The following is a 15,583-nucleotide window of genomic DNA, read 5'->3' on the forward strand; positions in this document are numbered from 1 at the left end:
AGGAAGACAATATTAATTGAATATTTTAAATGAAATAAAATGTAAATTTTGATACGATTTTGATTAAAGTTTTGTATTCTTTTGATAAATGTGAAAGTAGTGGGGTCAAAATATGAATTGCATGAAGATGACAGGAGCAAAGCTACAGAATCAAGATATCTTATATCAGGTTTTCTAATCTTTTGCCTTGAATTTTGGAAGGCTTTCATCCTTCTCTGAGAAGCAAACAGACAGACAGTTCACTTACTTTTGAACCCTAGCTCTGAGGACAGGAAAGCCACTTTATTTCAGAAACAACAACAACAACGATACACTTTTCCAATTTCCTTTTCCTTTAACAATCTTTTAAACTCTCAAATGATTTAAATAATTTCTTCTAATGTCAATAAGTTACTGTGAAATGGCTTCAATTCCAATACTTCTGTATATTTCTCTAAGTTTGAGGAAATCTAGATGTATATTTTAGTATTAAAAATGACAAAATTGGTCAAACTTACTTTATAAAGTAATTATATATCTCACTAGTTATATGATCTCAAGCAATTATTAAAACCTCTTGAGCCTCTATTTCTTCATTTGTAGGGCAGACTGAATAATACTTAGCTCATACATTTCATGTCAAGATTAAATAGAACATAATTTGTAAGTCACTTGGCATGTAAATATTTGATAAATTATCATTTGTCTTCTTTCCAGTAAGAAAAATTGTGAAACAAAACTAGTTCATTAATTTTTTATTTAGATCAACTTCTATTCAATTTTGTACTCAAATTATCTTTATATTTAAACTCCAAATTCAGTATTTAATTCAGGCCCCATTGATAAGTTACGTGGTATTCTATACATTTAACCCTGAGTCAGGTGGGCTCTTTAAATTATAAGGAGTGAAGTCAGTCTTGCTATTTCAGTGAGCAGTTGTTGTAGGACACATGTGTCAAGGAGGGAGACAAAACTCATGCCAGCAGAAGGACAGCTTGTCCACATGGAGACTGGTTGTTTAATTAAGGAACTGTTGGGATCCAACACAGCTTAACAGACCTGGGTATCTCATTGTCCCTTCATGATGGGAGACATTTTCCATAGTGTACAGCCTTTAATCTCTACAGTCATATAATAAACTGTTAGCATGGTTGTTCAGTCCACTTATTCAGTATAGACTGTGCTAAATAATGGGACAGGTTGAAACAGAGTAGTAGATTTTTATTTCAGAGAGTTTTTTTTTTAAAAAAAAACATTCGTAAGAATACGATAGAATACATGAAAGAATATGAGACGTGGGAAATAAGATTCTCACACCTCTTAGGAAAAGCATTTTCTGGTGAGAGAATTGTGTGGATGTGATGGCTGTTTTTCCTAAGTGGCAAGATGATAGCTGTTGCTTCAGCAACGTCAGGCATCAATGAAAATGTGGTGCTGATGTGTGGATCACCATCACTGTTGAACCACTATTCCAAAAAATTGTAAGAGGCAGCAAACTCCAAAACAGAGTATTATTAGCACCACATTATGGCTCTTAAATTACAAATTTTGGGGCTTCCCTGGTGGCGCAGTGGTTGAGAGTCCGCCTGCCGATGCAGGGAACACGGGTTCATGCCCTGATCCAGGGAGATCCCACATGCCGCGGAGCGGCTGAGCCCGTGAGCCATGGCCGCTGAGCCTGCGCGTCCAGAGCCTGTGCTCTGCAATGGGAGAAGCCACAACAGTGAGAGGCCCACGTACTGCAAAAAAAAAAAAATTACAAATTTTGATGACAAAATTTAGGGCAAAGACAAAGGAAAATGAAATCCAGAGACTGGAATTTTGATTTTAGCTATATCATCTTAGGTTAGTCTCTTAAACACACTGGCTAATCTTCTTTATCTGACTAATAAAGGAATTAGAGCTGACTCAGTTTGCAAACTCAAATAATTTCAAGTTTCAGGCAGATAAAATCAGCAATTGATAGTGATTTGACAAACATAGTGAATTTTCACAAACATAGAAAAAGCCAACTTCTATACCTGTTAGGAGTCAGAATGGTGACTGGGGTTACCCTGGTGCTTGCATAGTCAAAATGTATTTAGAAGTGTGTCTATGTGTGTGTGTAACTAATTAAGATATCTTCAGGGGCATAGCATTTTATGATAAAATCCTCTTTAGAATAAATTTAAGGTTTAAAATTCTATGATTTTTGTAATGTTATCTGTAATTTGAACATCATAATCAGAAGAGCTTTTAAGCTGATTTCTCTTGTTTCAAATTTTATAACACTCAGTATTTTAAGATTTTCCTCTTTCATGGAAATGATAAACAGCAAACAGATATTAGAGGAGTTTTGGAACAGCTGTATGCAAAATCATGCTGCCTCTTTATCTAGAAAAAAATCAGGACCAATGTGAATACTGCTCTGCCTGATTTTATTTCATTCTCTAGGAATGAATTTTTAATGGCTTTATTAAGATATAATTCACATACCATAACAGCTCTATTAAGATATAATTCACATACCATAAAATTCCCCCATTTAAAGTACAAACTCAATTTTTTTTTAGTGTAGCATCAGAGCTGTGCAATCATAACTACTGCCTCATTTTAGAATATTTTCATCACCCCCCAAAAAAAAACTACCCGTATCCATAAGCAGTCATTCTCCATGCCCCACCCCTACTATCGCCTAGCATCTGGCAAACACTAATCTACTTTCTGTATCTATAGATTTGCCTATTCTGGAAATTTCATATAAATGTAATCATATGGTAGGTGGCATTGTGTGTCTAGTTTCTTTCACTCAGCATAATGTGTTCAAGGTCCACCCACGTTGTTGCGTGTATCAGTATTTAATTCCTTTTAATTGTAGAATGATATTCCTTTGTATGGGTATATCACATTTTATTTATTCATTAATCAGTTTATGTTTCCACATTAGTTATATGGGTAATGCTGCTATAAACATTCATGTACAAGTTTTTGTGTGGATGTATGCTTTCATTTCTCTTGGGCATATGCCTAAGTGTAAAATCACTAAGTCACAGAGTAACTCTATGCTTAACATTTGAAGAAACTGTCAGACTCTTTACCAAAGTGGCTATACAATTTCACAAGCAAACCAGCAATATATTAGGCTTGGAATTTCTCCACATCCTTGCCAACACTTGCTTTTTTTAACATCTTTATTGGAGTATAACTGCTTTACAATGGTGTGTTAGTTTCTGCTTTATAACAAAGTGAATCAGCTATACATATACATATATCCCCGTACCTCCTCCCTTTTGCCTCTCCCTCCCACCCTCCCTATCCCACCCCGCTAGGTGGACACAAAGCACCGAGCTGATCTCCCTGTGCTATGTGGCTGCTTCCCACTAGCTATCTGTTTTACATTTGGTAGTGTATATATGTCAATGCTACTCTCCCACCTTTGTCCCAGCTTACCCTTCCACCTCCCAGTGTCCTCAAGTCCATTCTCTACATCTGTATCTTTATTCCTATCCTGCCCATAGGTTCTTCGGAAACTTTTTTTTTTTAGATTCCATATATATGTGTTAGCATACAGTATTTGTTTTTCTCTTTCTGACTTACTTCATTCTGTATGACAGACTCTAGGTCCATCCATCTCACTACAAATAACTCAAATTCATTTCTTTTCATGGCTGAGTAATATTCCATTGTATATTAGTGCCACATTTTCTTTATCCATTCATCTGTCAGTGGACACTTAGGTTGTTTCCATGTCCTGGCTATTGTAAATAGAGCTGCAATGAACATTATAGTACATGACTCTTTTCTTTTTATATATTTTTTTATGACTCTTTTTGAATTATGGTTTTCTCAGGGTATATGCCCAGTAGTGGGATTGCTGGGTCGTATGGTAGTTCTATTTTTAGTTTTTCAAGGAACCTCCATGCTGTTCTCCAAAGTGGCTATATTAATTTACATTCCCACCAACAGTGCAAGAGGGTTCCCTTTTCTACACACCCTCTCCAGCATTTCTTGTTTGTAGATTTTTTGATGATGGCCATTCTGACTGGTGTGAGGTGATACCTCATTGTAGGTTTTTTTTGTTGTTTGTTTGTTTGCAGTACGCAGGCCTCTCACCATTGTGGCCTTTCCTGCTGCGGAGCAGAGGCTGCGGACGCGTAGGCTCAGCGGCCATGGCTCACGGGCCCAGCCGCTCCGCGGCATGTGGGATCTTCCCGGACCAGGGCACGAACCCGTGTCCCCTGAATCAGCAGGCGGACTCTCAACCACTGCGCCACCAGGGAAGCCCTCTCATTGTAGTTTTGATTTGCATTTCGCTAATGGATAGTGATGTTGAGCATCCTTTCATGTGTTTGTTGGCAATCTGTATATCTTCTTTGGAGAAATGTCTATTTAGGTCTTCTACCCAGTTTTGGATTGGGTTTTTTGCTTTTTTTGATATTGACCTGCATGAGCTGCTTGTAAATTTTGGAGATTAATCCTTTGTCAGTCGCTTCATTTGCAAATATTTTCCCCCATTCTGAGGGTTGTCTTTTCATCTTGTTTATGGTTTCCTTTGCTGTGCAAAAGCTTTTAAGCTTCATTAGGTCCCATTTGTTTATTTTTGTTTTTATTTCCATTTCTCTAAGAGGTGGGTCAAAAAGGATCTTGCTGTGATTTATGTCATAGAGTGTTCTGCCTATGTTTTCCTCTAAGAGTTTTATAGTGTCTGGCTTTACATTTAGGTCTTTAATCCATTTTGAGTTTATTTTTGTGTATGGTGTTAGAAAGTGTTCTAATTTCATTCTTTTCCATGTAGCTGTCCAGTTTTCCCAGCACCACTTATTGAAGAGGCTGTCTTTTCTCCACGGAATATTCTTGCCTCCTTTATCAAAGATAAGGTGACCATATGTGTGTGGGTTTATCGTTGGGCTTTCTATCCTGTTCCGTTGATCTATATTTCTGTTTTTGTGCCAGTACCAAACTGTTCTGATTACTATAGCTCTGTAGTATAGTCTGAAGTCAGGGAGCCTGATTCCTCCAGCTCCATTTTTCTTCCTCAAGATTGCTTAGGCTATTCGGGGTCTTTTGTGTTTCCATACAAATTGTGAAATGTTTTGTTCTAGTTCTATGAAAAATGCCAGTGGTAGTTTGATAGGGATTGCATTGAATCTGTAGATTGCTTTGGGTAGTAGAGTCATTTTCATAATGTTCATTCTTCCTATCCAAGAATATGGTATGTCTTTCCATCTGTTTGTATCATCTATAATTTCTTTCATCAGTGTCTTTCAGTTTTCTGCATACAGGTCTTTTGTCTCCTTAGGTAGGTTTATTCCTAAATTTTTTATTCTTTTCATTGCAATGGTAAATGTGAGTGTTTCCTTAATTTCTCTTTCTGATTTTTCATCATAAGTGTATAGGAATGCAAGAGATTTCTGTGCATTAATTTTCTGTCCTGCTACTTTACCAAAATCGTTGATTAGCTCTAGTATTCTGGTAACATCTTTAGGATTCTCTATGTATAGTATCATATCATCTGCAAACAGTGACAGCTTTACTTCTTCTTTTCCAAATAGATTCCTTTTATTTCTTTTTCTTCTCTGATTGCTGTGGCTAAAACTTCCAAAACTATGTTTAATAATAGTGGTGAGAGTGGGCAACCTTATCTTGTTCCTGATCTTAGAGGAAATGGTTTCAGTTTTTCACCATTGAGAACAGTGTTGGCTGTGGGTTTGTCATATATGGCCTTTATTATGTTGAGGTAAGTTCCCTCTATGCCTACTTTCTGGAGGGTTTTTATCATAAACGGGTGTTGAATTTTGTTGAAAACTTTTTCTGCATCTATTGAGATGATCATATGGTTTTTCTCCTTCAATTTGTCAAAATGGTGTATCACATTGATCGATTTGTGTATATTGAAGATTCTTTGCATTCCTGGGATAACCTCGCTTGCTCATGTTTTATGATCCTTTTAATGTGCTGTTGGATTCTGTGTGCTAGTATTTTGTTGAGGATTTTTGCATATATGTTCATTAGTGATATTGGATTTCTTTTTTTGGGCATCTTTTCTGTTTTGGTGTCTGGGTAATGGTGGCCTCGTAGAATGAGTTTGGGAGTGTTCCGCCCTCAGGTATATTTTGGAAGAGTTTGAGAAGGATAGGTTTTAGTTCTTCTCTAAATGTTTGATAGAATTCGCCTGTGAAGCCATCTGGTCCTGGGCTTTTGTTTGTTGGAAGATTTTTAATCACAGTCTCAATCTCAGTGTTTGTGATTGGTCTGTGTATATTTTCTATTTCTTCCTCGTTCAGTCTCAGAAGGCTTTTTGTAAGAATTTGTCCATTTCTTCCTGGTTGTCCGTTTTATTGGCCTATAGTTGCTTGTAGTACTCTCTCATGATCCTTTGTATTTCTTCAATGTCAGTTGTTACTTCTTCTTTTTCATTTCTACTTCTATTGTTTTGAGTCTTCTCCCTTTTGTTTCTTGATGAGTCTGGCTAATGTTTTACCAATTTTGTTTATCTTCTCAAAGAACCAGCTTTAATTTTATTGATCTTTGCTATTGTTTCCTTCATTTCTTTTACATTTATTTCTGATCTGATCATTATGATTTCTTTCCTTCTGCTAACTTTGGGGATTTCTTGTTCTTCTTTTTCTAATTGCTTTAGGAGTAAGGTTAGCTTGTTTATTTGAGATGTTTGTTGTTTCCTGAGGTAGGATTGTATTGCTATAAACTTCCCTCTTAGAACTGTTTTGCTGCATCCCATGGGTTTTGGGTCATTGTGTTACCATTGTCATTTGTTTCTAGGTATTTTTTGAATTCCTCTTTGATTTCTTCAGTGATCTCTTGGTTATTTAGTAGTGTATTGTTTAGCCTCCATGTATTTGTATTTTTTACAGATTTTTTCCTGCAATTGATATGTAGTCTCCTAGCGTTGTGGTCAGAAAAGATACTTGATAAGATTTCAGTTTTCTTAAATTTACCTAGACTTGATTTGTGACCCAAGATATGATCTATCCTGTAGAATGTTCCATGAGCACTAGAGAGGAAAGTGTGTTCTATTGTTTTCGGATGGAATGTCCTATAAATATCAATTAAGTCCATCTTGTTTAATGTATCATTTAAAGTGTGTTTCATTATTTATTTTCATTTTGGATGATATGTCCATTGGTGAAAGTGGGGTGTTAAAGTCCCCTAGTATGATTGTGTTACTGTCAATTTCCCCTTTTATGGCTGTTAGCATTTGCCTTATGTATTGAGGTGCTCCTACGTTGGGTGCATAAATATTTACAGTTGTTATATCTTCTTCTTGGATTGATCCCTTGATCATTATGTACTGTCCTTCTTTGTCTCTTGAAATAATCTTTACTTTAAAATCTATTTTGTCTGATGTGAGAATTGATACTCCAGCTTTCTTTTGATTTCTATTTGCATGGAATATCTTTTTCCATCCCCTCACTTTCAGTCTGAATGTGTCCCTAGGTCTGAAGTGAGTCTCTTGTAGACAGCATATATAGGGTCTTGTTTTTGTATCCATTCAGCCAGTCTGTGTCTTTTGGTTGGAGCACTTAATCCATTTACATTTAAGGTAATTATCGATATGCATGTTCCTATTAGCATTTTCTTAATTGTTTTGGGTTTGTTATTGTAGTTCTTTCCCTTCTCTTGTGTTTCCTGCCTAGAGAAGTTCCTTTAGCATTTGTTGTGAAGCTGGTTTGGTGGAGCTGAATTCTCTTAGCTTTTGCTTGTTTGTAAAGGTTTTAATTTCTCCTTTGATTCTGAATGAGATCCTTGCAGGTAGAGTAATCTTAGTTATAGGTTTTTCCCTTTCATCACTTTAAACATGTCTGCCACTCCATTCTGACTTGCAGAGTTTCTACTGAAAGATCAGCTGTTAACCTTACAGGGATTCCCTTTTATGTTATTTTTTGTTTTTCCCTTGCTCCTTTTAATATTTTTTCTTTGTATTTAATTTTTGATAGCTTGATTAATATGTGTCTTGGCGTGTTTCTCCTTGGATTTATCCTGTATGGAACTCTCTGCACTTCCTGGACTTGATTAACTATTTCCTTTCCCATATTAGGGAATTTTTCAACTATAATCTCTTCAGATATTTTCTTAGTCCCTTTTTTTCCCTCTTTTTCTTCTGGGACCCCTATAATTCGAATGTTGGTGCGTTTAATGTTGTCCCAGAGGTCTCTGAGACTTTCCTCAGTTCTTTTCATTCTTTTTTTTTTATTATGCTCTGCGGTAGTTGTTTCCACTGTTTTATCTTCCAGGTCACTTATCCATTCTTCTGCCTCAGTTTTTCTGCTATCGATTCCTTCTAGAGAATTTTAAATTTCATTTATTGTGTTGTTCATCATTGCTTGTTTGCTCTTTAGTTCTTCTAGGTCCTTGTTAAACGTTTCTTGTATTTTCTCCATTTTATTTCCAAGATTTTGGATCACATTTACTATCATAACTCTGAATTCTTTTTCAGGTAGGCAGCCTATTTCCTCTTCATTTGTTTGGTCTGGTGGGTTTTTACCTTGCTCTGTCATCTGCTGTGTGTTTCTCTGTCTTCTCATTTTGCTTAACTTACTGTGTTTGGGGTCTCCTTTTCACAGGCTGCACGTTCATAGTTCCCATTGTTTTTGGCGTCTGTCCCCATTTGGTAAGGTTGGTCAGTGGATCATGTAGTCTTCCTGGTGAAAGGGACTGGTGCCTATGTTCTGGTGGATGAGGCTGGATATTTTCTTTCTGCTGGGCAGGACCATGTCCAGTGGTGTGTTTTGGGTGCCTGTGACCTTATTATGATTTTAGACAGCCTCTCTGTTGATGGGTGGGATTGTGTTTCTGTCTTGCTAGTTGTTTGGTATAAGGTGTCCAGCACTGTAGCTTGCTGGTCTTTGAGTGGAGCTGGGTCTTTGTGTTGAGATGGAGATCTCTGTGCGAGCTTTTGCTGTTTGATATTACATGGAGCTGGGAGGTCTCTGGTGGACCAAGTCCTGAACTTGACTCTCCCACCTCAGAGGCACAGGCCAGACACCTGGCCGGAGCATCAAGACCCTGTCAGCCACACAGGTCAGAAGAAAAAGGAGAAAAAAAAGAAAGAAAGAAAGAAAAGAAAGTTATTAAAATAAACAATAAAAATTATTAAATATAATAAAATTTGAAAAAAAACAATGGTCAGACAGAACCCTAGGACAAATGGTAAAACTAAAGTTATACAGACAAAAGTCACACAAAGAAGCATACAGATACACACTCACAAAAAGAGAAAAAGGAAAAATATATCTATCTATCTAGATACTAAAAAAAAAGGAAGAGAGCTGCCAAATCAATAAACCAATCTACCAATGATAATAAACTCTAAATACTAAACTAAGATAAACATAAACCTGAAACAAATTAGATGCAGAAAGCAAACCCCAAGTCTACAGTTGCTCCCAAACTCCACCGCCTCAATTTCGGGATGATTCGTTGTCTATTCAGGTATTCCAGAGATGCAGGATACATCAAATTGATTGTGGAGGTTTAATCTGCTGCTCCTGAGGCTTCTGGGAGAGATTTCCCTTTCTCTTCTTTGTTCGCACAGCTTCCAGGGGCTCAGCTTTGGATTTGGCCCTGCCTCTGTGTGTAGGTAGCCTGAGGGTGTCTTTTCTTCACTCAGTTGGGACAGGGTTATAGTAGCAGCTGCTTAAGAGGCTCTGGCTCACTCAGGCCAGGAGGAGGGAGGGTACAGAATGTGGGGTGAGCCTGTGACAGCAGAGGCCGGTATGATGTTTCAACAGCCTGAGGCGCGCCGTGTGTTCTCCCGGGGAAGTTGTCCCTGGATCATGGGACCCTGGCAGTGGCGGGCTGCACAGGCTCCTGGGAGGGAAGGTGTGGATAGTGACCTGTGCTTGCTCACAGGCTTCTTGGTGGCTGCAGCAGCAGCCTTAGCATTTCATGCCCGTCTCTGGTGTCCACACTGATAGCAGCGGCTTGTGCCCATCTCTGGAGCTCGTTTAGGTGGTGCTCTGAATCCCCTGTCCTTGCACACCCCGAAACAGTGGCCTCTTAGGCGGTTCCAGAGTTTTTCCCAGACTCCCTCCCGGCTAACTGTGGCACACTAGCCCCACTCAGGCTGTGTTTCATGCAGCCAACCCCAGTCTTCTCCCTGGGATCTGACCTCTGAAGCCCGAGCCTCAGCTCCCAGCCCCCACCTACTCCGGTGGGTGAACTCACAAGCCTCTCAGGCTGGTGAGTGCTGGCTGGCACCGATCCTCTGTGCAGGAATCACTCTGCTTTGCCCTCTGCACCCCTGTTGCTGTGCTCTCCTCCTCGGCTCCAAAGCTTCCCCCTCGCCACCCCCTATCTCCACCAGTGAAGGGGCTTCCTAGTGTGTGGAAACTTTTCCTCCTTCACAGCTCCCTCCCAGAGGTGCAGGTCCTGTCCCTATCCTTTTGTGTCTGTTTTTTCTTTTTTCTTTTGCCCTACCCAGGTACATGGGGATTTTCTTGTCTTTTGGGAAGTCTGAGGTCTTCTGCCAGCATTCAGTAGGTGTTCTGTAGGAGTTGTTCCACATATAGATGTACTTCTGATGTATTTGTGGGGAGGAAGGTGATCTCCACATCTTACTCCTCCACTGTCTTGAAGGTCTCCACCCCGTCACTTGTTATTGTCTGTCTTTTTCATATTAGCCTTCTAGTGGGTTTCTCATTGTGCTTTTGTTTTGCATTTCTCAGATAACTAATGATGTTGAACACCTTTTTGTGTTGCTGGTCGTTTGTATATATTCTTTGGAGAAATGCCTAGTCAGATCCTTTGCCCATTTTAAAAAATCAGTTTTTTTTTCAAAATATCCTTGTTGGAATTAAATTTTAAATGTCAGTTAGAATCAGTGCAAATAATAATTGTGTAGATACTCTTCTATGTTCATTATCTTTTCAAGAGTACTGAATTATTACAAAATAAAAACCTTTAATATTTAGCACATGTCCATATGAACCCATTCAGTTTCATTAGTAAAATGAGAATTATTTGCTTATTGTTTTTTAAGAATATTTGGAATGGATTCATTTATTTACATTTAAAATAAAATGGATTCACTCAGCTCACATTCCTCTGTAATCTCATTTATTCCTGACTCACCCAAGTTTATGTCTCTGCTGCAGTCAAAAAATGAGCCAGTCCTTTTGGCAAACTATGCTTCCTGAAAATGAGCAGTCTAAGTGAATTCTAGTGGGTAATTCAATTATTATCACTTCATAATAGCAGTACCGATAAATATGTAATTGTTCTTTTCTTCTTTTACTTTGTACTTCCAGATAAAAGCAAAATACATCAGTTGGTTGGGAATATAATTAAATTTTCCTGAAGAAAAAAAGAAAGAAACAAAGTTCAATATCAAATAATTCTAAAGTTTTACACTCCAACATTGTGTATAAAATTTCTAAGTATATTTTTGAGTTTATAAGATTACCTGAAATTTTTTTGTTGAGCAAAAAATCAACTTTATTGAATTATAATTTACATACAATGAAAATCACTCATTTTAAGGGTATGTATAGATGAATTTTGACAAATGTATGCACCTGTTACCCAGTTTTACAACCAAGATATAGAACATGTCTATCACCACAAAATAGTACTCATTTCCCTTTCCAACCAACTCCCTCTGCCATGGAAATAGAACCAGTGTATATATATTTTGCCTTTTTTTTTTATTGGTATAGTACTTTTGAGATTAATCTAGGTTGTTACATACATCAGAATCTCTGCTTTGGAAAAATGAGAGAGTGGAAAATTAGAATTCAGGATTATACCAGATCTTAGAAAAATCTGGTTCTGCAGTTACCAAACATATGACATCTGAAATAAATGACTAGAATGTAAACTGGAGCTTAGGTGTGCAATGTGGACTATTTAATCAGTGTCATTCTTGAGCACAGATCCTGAAGAACAAATTTAGACAAATCATCATACAGAGATTTCCTGAGTTTCTACTATGTATTAAAATGAGAGGAAGAATAATGTGCAAAAACAAACAAACAACAACAAAAAAACCATTCACACCCCTGTCTTCAGTGAGTAACGGAGCTAACAAGTAAAAAAGAATTACACACATCAACAAATAAAAAATTGTGACTTATAGAGTGCTTCAAAGGGAACAAAGGATCCCACATCAATGGTATCCAGGATGGAGCCAAGTCATGCAAAGGCTGAGGGAAGAGCCTTCTACATAGAGTGTATAACTGACAATGGAAAGATGCATCATTGGAAAGAGCCCAATTTTCTTAATGAATTGAAAAATGGCATCTGTGACACTAGCGGAGTGAAAGGGAGAGGAATAGTATGGGCAAATGGAAACAAAATTATACAGGTGTTTTAGCCCAAGGAAGGCATCTATATTGCATTCCATTTTTTAAAGAAAATTTTAATTTTTAAAAATGTTTAGCCATGCTGTGCGGCGTGTGGGATCTTAGTTCCTTGACCAAGGATCGGAACCCACACCCCCTGCAGTGGAAGCACAAGTTTTAACCACTGGACTGCCAGGGAATTCCCTGTATTGCATTCTAATCAAATGATAAATCTTTGAAGGGGTCTTGTCAGGGAATAGAACGATCTTTACATTTTAAATAATTTATCTGTTGTTCTTAGAAAACTTTATGGGGGATACAAAAGGAAAACTAGAGAGACAAGTTAACAGTCTATTGCAACTTCTAAGTGAGAAATGAGAGTGTCTTGGATCCTAAATAAGCTGGTGGATGTGGGAAGGTGCAGAAGGATTTGGAATTTGTTTTGGATTTGGGGAAAGATTGTCACAGCAGTGATCCCTGTAAACCACTCTTGTGTGGTCCTTCTCACACTGACTCTGGACTTGTTTAGCTGACATGTTTTGACCAATAGAACATTAGCAAATGTGATGCAAGCAAAGACTTGAAAAGTGTCTGCACAATGGGGTTTGTCTTCTCCTGCTGCCCTTAGAACACAGTGTGAAGAAGCCTAGGCTGGCTCAATGGAGGATTAGGCCATGTGTAGCAGATACAAGCAGTCACAGCTAAGGCCTCCAGACCCACCAGCCACCAGCCAACCCACCAGCTAATGCTGCTACTTGAGTGAATTAAGTGAGACCAAGAGAGCAACCACATAGTTGTATGTAGCCCAAATTCTGACCCACAGAACAGTGAGCTGATAAATGTTTATTGTTTTAAGCTACTAAATTTTGTGGGGTTTTTTAGTTACACAGTAATAGATAACTGATGGAATGGATAATTTTGGGAAAAGAATAAACCAAATATGTTACAAAAGTTTCTACTTCAGCAACAGGGTTGATGTGTTTAACATCTGGGAGTAGGGGTTAGAACAGGACTCAGAGGAATCAAGAGTTTGAATTTAGATATGTTCATTTTCATAGAGTAGCCGTCTCCAGACATAAATTAGGGAATTGGCAAGATAAAGCTGGCAGAATAAAATCTGCAAAATAAGCAGCCTTTATGTTTTTGTAAGCCAATATATTTAGGAATATATTTTAGAAGAAAAATTTCACTCCGTTTTTTATGGGGTACCTATTAGTTTCTTGTGAACAGCAGTGCTTGTTTTGGAAAATCCTGAAAGGTCCAATCCCTTCACTTTATAAAGGATTACCAATGTTGGAGAAGTGAAGTAGCTTGTCTGAGGTCACAGAGCTAATTACTGGAGGTTCTGATGCACAAACCTGAGTCTCTTGACTTAATCATTGTCCATGATCCTTTCTTCATGGTACACTCTCTTTTTTTTAACACAGCCTAAGCATCAGGGTATATTATTCCCAGGGGAAGGCGGCGGGGAGCGCCATCAGTGAGAAAATGTAAATGATAAATACAACAAAGAAAGGATGCTCAACCTCAGTACACAATGGGAGTGGGGCTTGTGATATGACAAGATGGAAAATCTCATGTTTCATCTTACAGAGGCAGCTACTCCTCACTCCTAACCATTGTCACCAAGCTTGGAAGATCTTTTCTTTATTTTCTTTAATTTATAAGAAGCTAAAAATGTAGATTTTTATGACAAATGTCCTCATTTTTAAATGCAGGCAGAAAATTTATTGTAAAGAACAAAAACAAAACAAAACATGAAATGGAGTCAGTCTCTGGGATACCAATTGTCAAGTTCTGGAGTGATTTACGTCTAAGAGCATTTGGTTCCAGCAGTGATTGGAGATGCTGGACCATGGTGAAGATGGGTCTGTTCCTGTGAGGACCCCTCCATGGGCCAGCATCAGTTCCTGCAGATGACACTGGATGATCTCAGCTACTTCTGCATCCTGAGGATACTCCACTTTCTAAAACCATTATCAATCACCCATTACATTTGGGGTCTATGTTCCTTGGAAATCCTAAATTGAAAAGATTTCCTTGAAGCCTAAATTGAAGACTTGAGGTTCTTAGACATTAATGGCTCCTCTAGAAGTAAATAAATTTCTTAATCCTAAAACAATGTATTATCTAACCAAAGTATGTGAACTAGGTATCCTCTAAGGCTCAAAACAAAACCAGTTATGCTCCAAATTTCTAAAATCTTGTTAACATATGCTCTTTAGAGCTATGTCAAATTTTAAGGAAAAAACATTGATATTCTTGGGTCACTAGCACATTATTGATCACATTATAATGTCTCATGAATAAAGGTGAGATAAATTTTGAGTCTTTGATTTAGGACCTTATGTGTGTAAACCAAGTCACTTTAACACTTAGTGAGTGTTTACTGTGCAAGAGGCAATATAGTGTCGGAATAGCTGGATTCTACTTGTAAAATCCAATGCAGTATATTCAAAATGACTAGAATGATTATTTACATTATACTTTTTTTACTAAGCTAAAAATATGTCTTCCTCATATTAAAACGTTCTTTAGCAATTCCATAATGTTGACCCTGCATAATGTTGACTAGTGTCATCAGTGACAGCAAAGTGTTGGAGCATCTGCGTCACTAGGGGGATTGAAATTTTAAATGTGATTCATGAATGCTCTGTAATACCATAAAGCAGTCAGAAATAATGCAGTAACACAAATAAGATGAAAAACCATAATGTTAATGAAAAAGTATGAAACAGAATAAAATTAGTAGCAAAATGCAATATTTTGCACACTAAAGCACACACACTTTAAGTACTAAGGAAGTGTGTATGTGTGTAGATGAGTTAGAAGAATCTACACTTTACGAGGTAATTAAAATTGAAGTGAATAGACTGGGAGTTGGGCGTGATAAGGAAAAAATAATAAAACAAAACCAAAGGAGAATCCTGCACAGGCCAAGGGTGGTCCATATGCCATAACTGAGGTGTGTTCATCTCCATCTTGGCACCTAAGTCACTATGGAAACCTTGCAGTTTCATATTATGTAGATGGGATTTGGGGAGGGTCTGTTTGTTTCTTGTACCGTTCTCTTCCTCTCAGCCAACTCCTCAGTCTTAGAGATTCTAAATGCCTTTTCCTGCAACTCGGGGAATTTGTCTCAGGACTTTGTTTCCTGGCTTCTGCTATGAGCCTTCTTGCTTGCCTGTGATTTGCCTGATTTCTCTTCCGTTGCCCCCTAACCCCCATTATGGGATGTCTCAGGAAGACAGTCTGGCTAAACTTTGATCTGCAGAGCCCCCTCTGACACTGCCTCTGTTGTCTCCCATTTCCCAGAGCTCAGATAT

Source organism: Phocoena phocoena, chromosome 6 (assembly GCF_963924675.1).
Source record: "Phocoena phocoena chromosome 6, mPhoPho1.1, whole genome shotgun sequence".
Taxonomy (NCBI): Eukaryota; Metazoa; Chordata; class Mammalia; order Artiodactyla; family Phocoenidae; genus Phocoena; species Phocoena phocoena.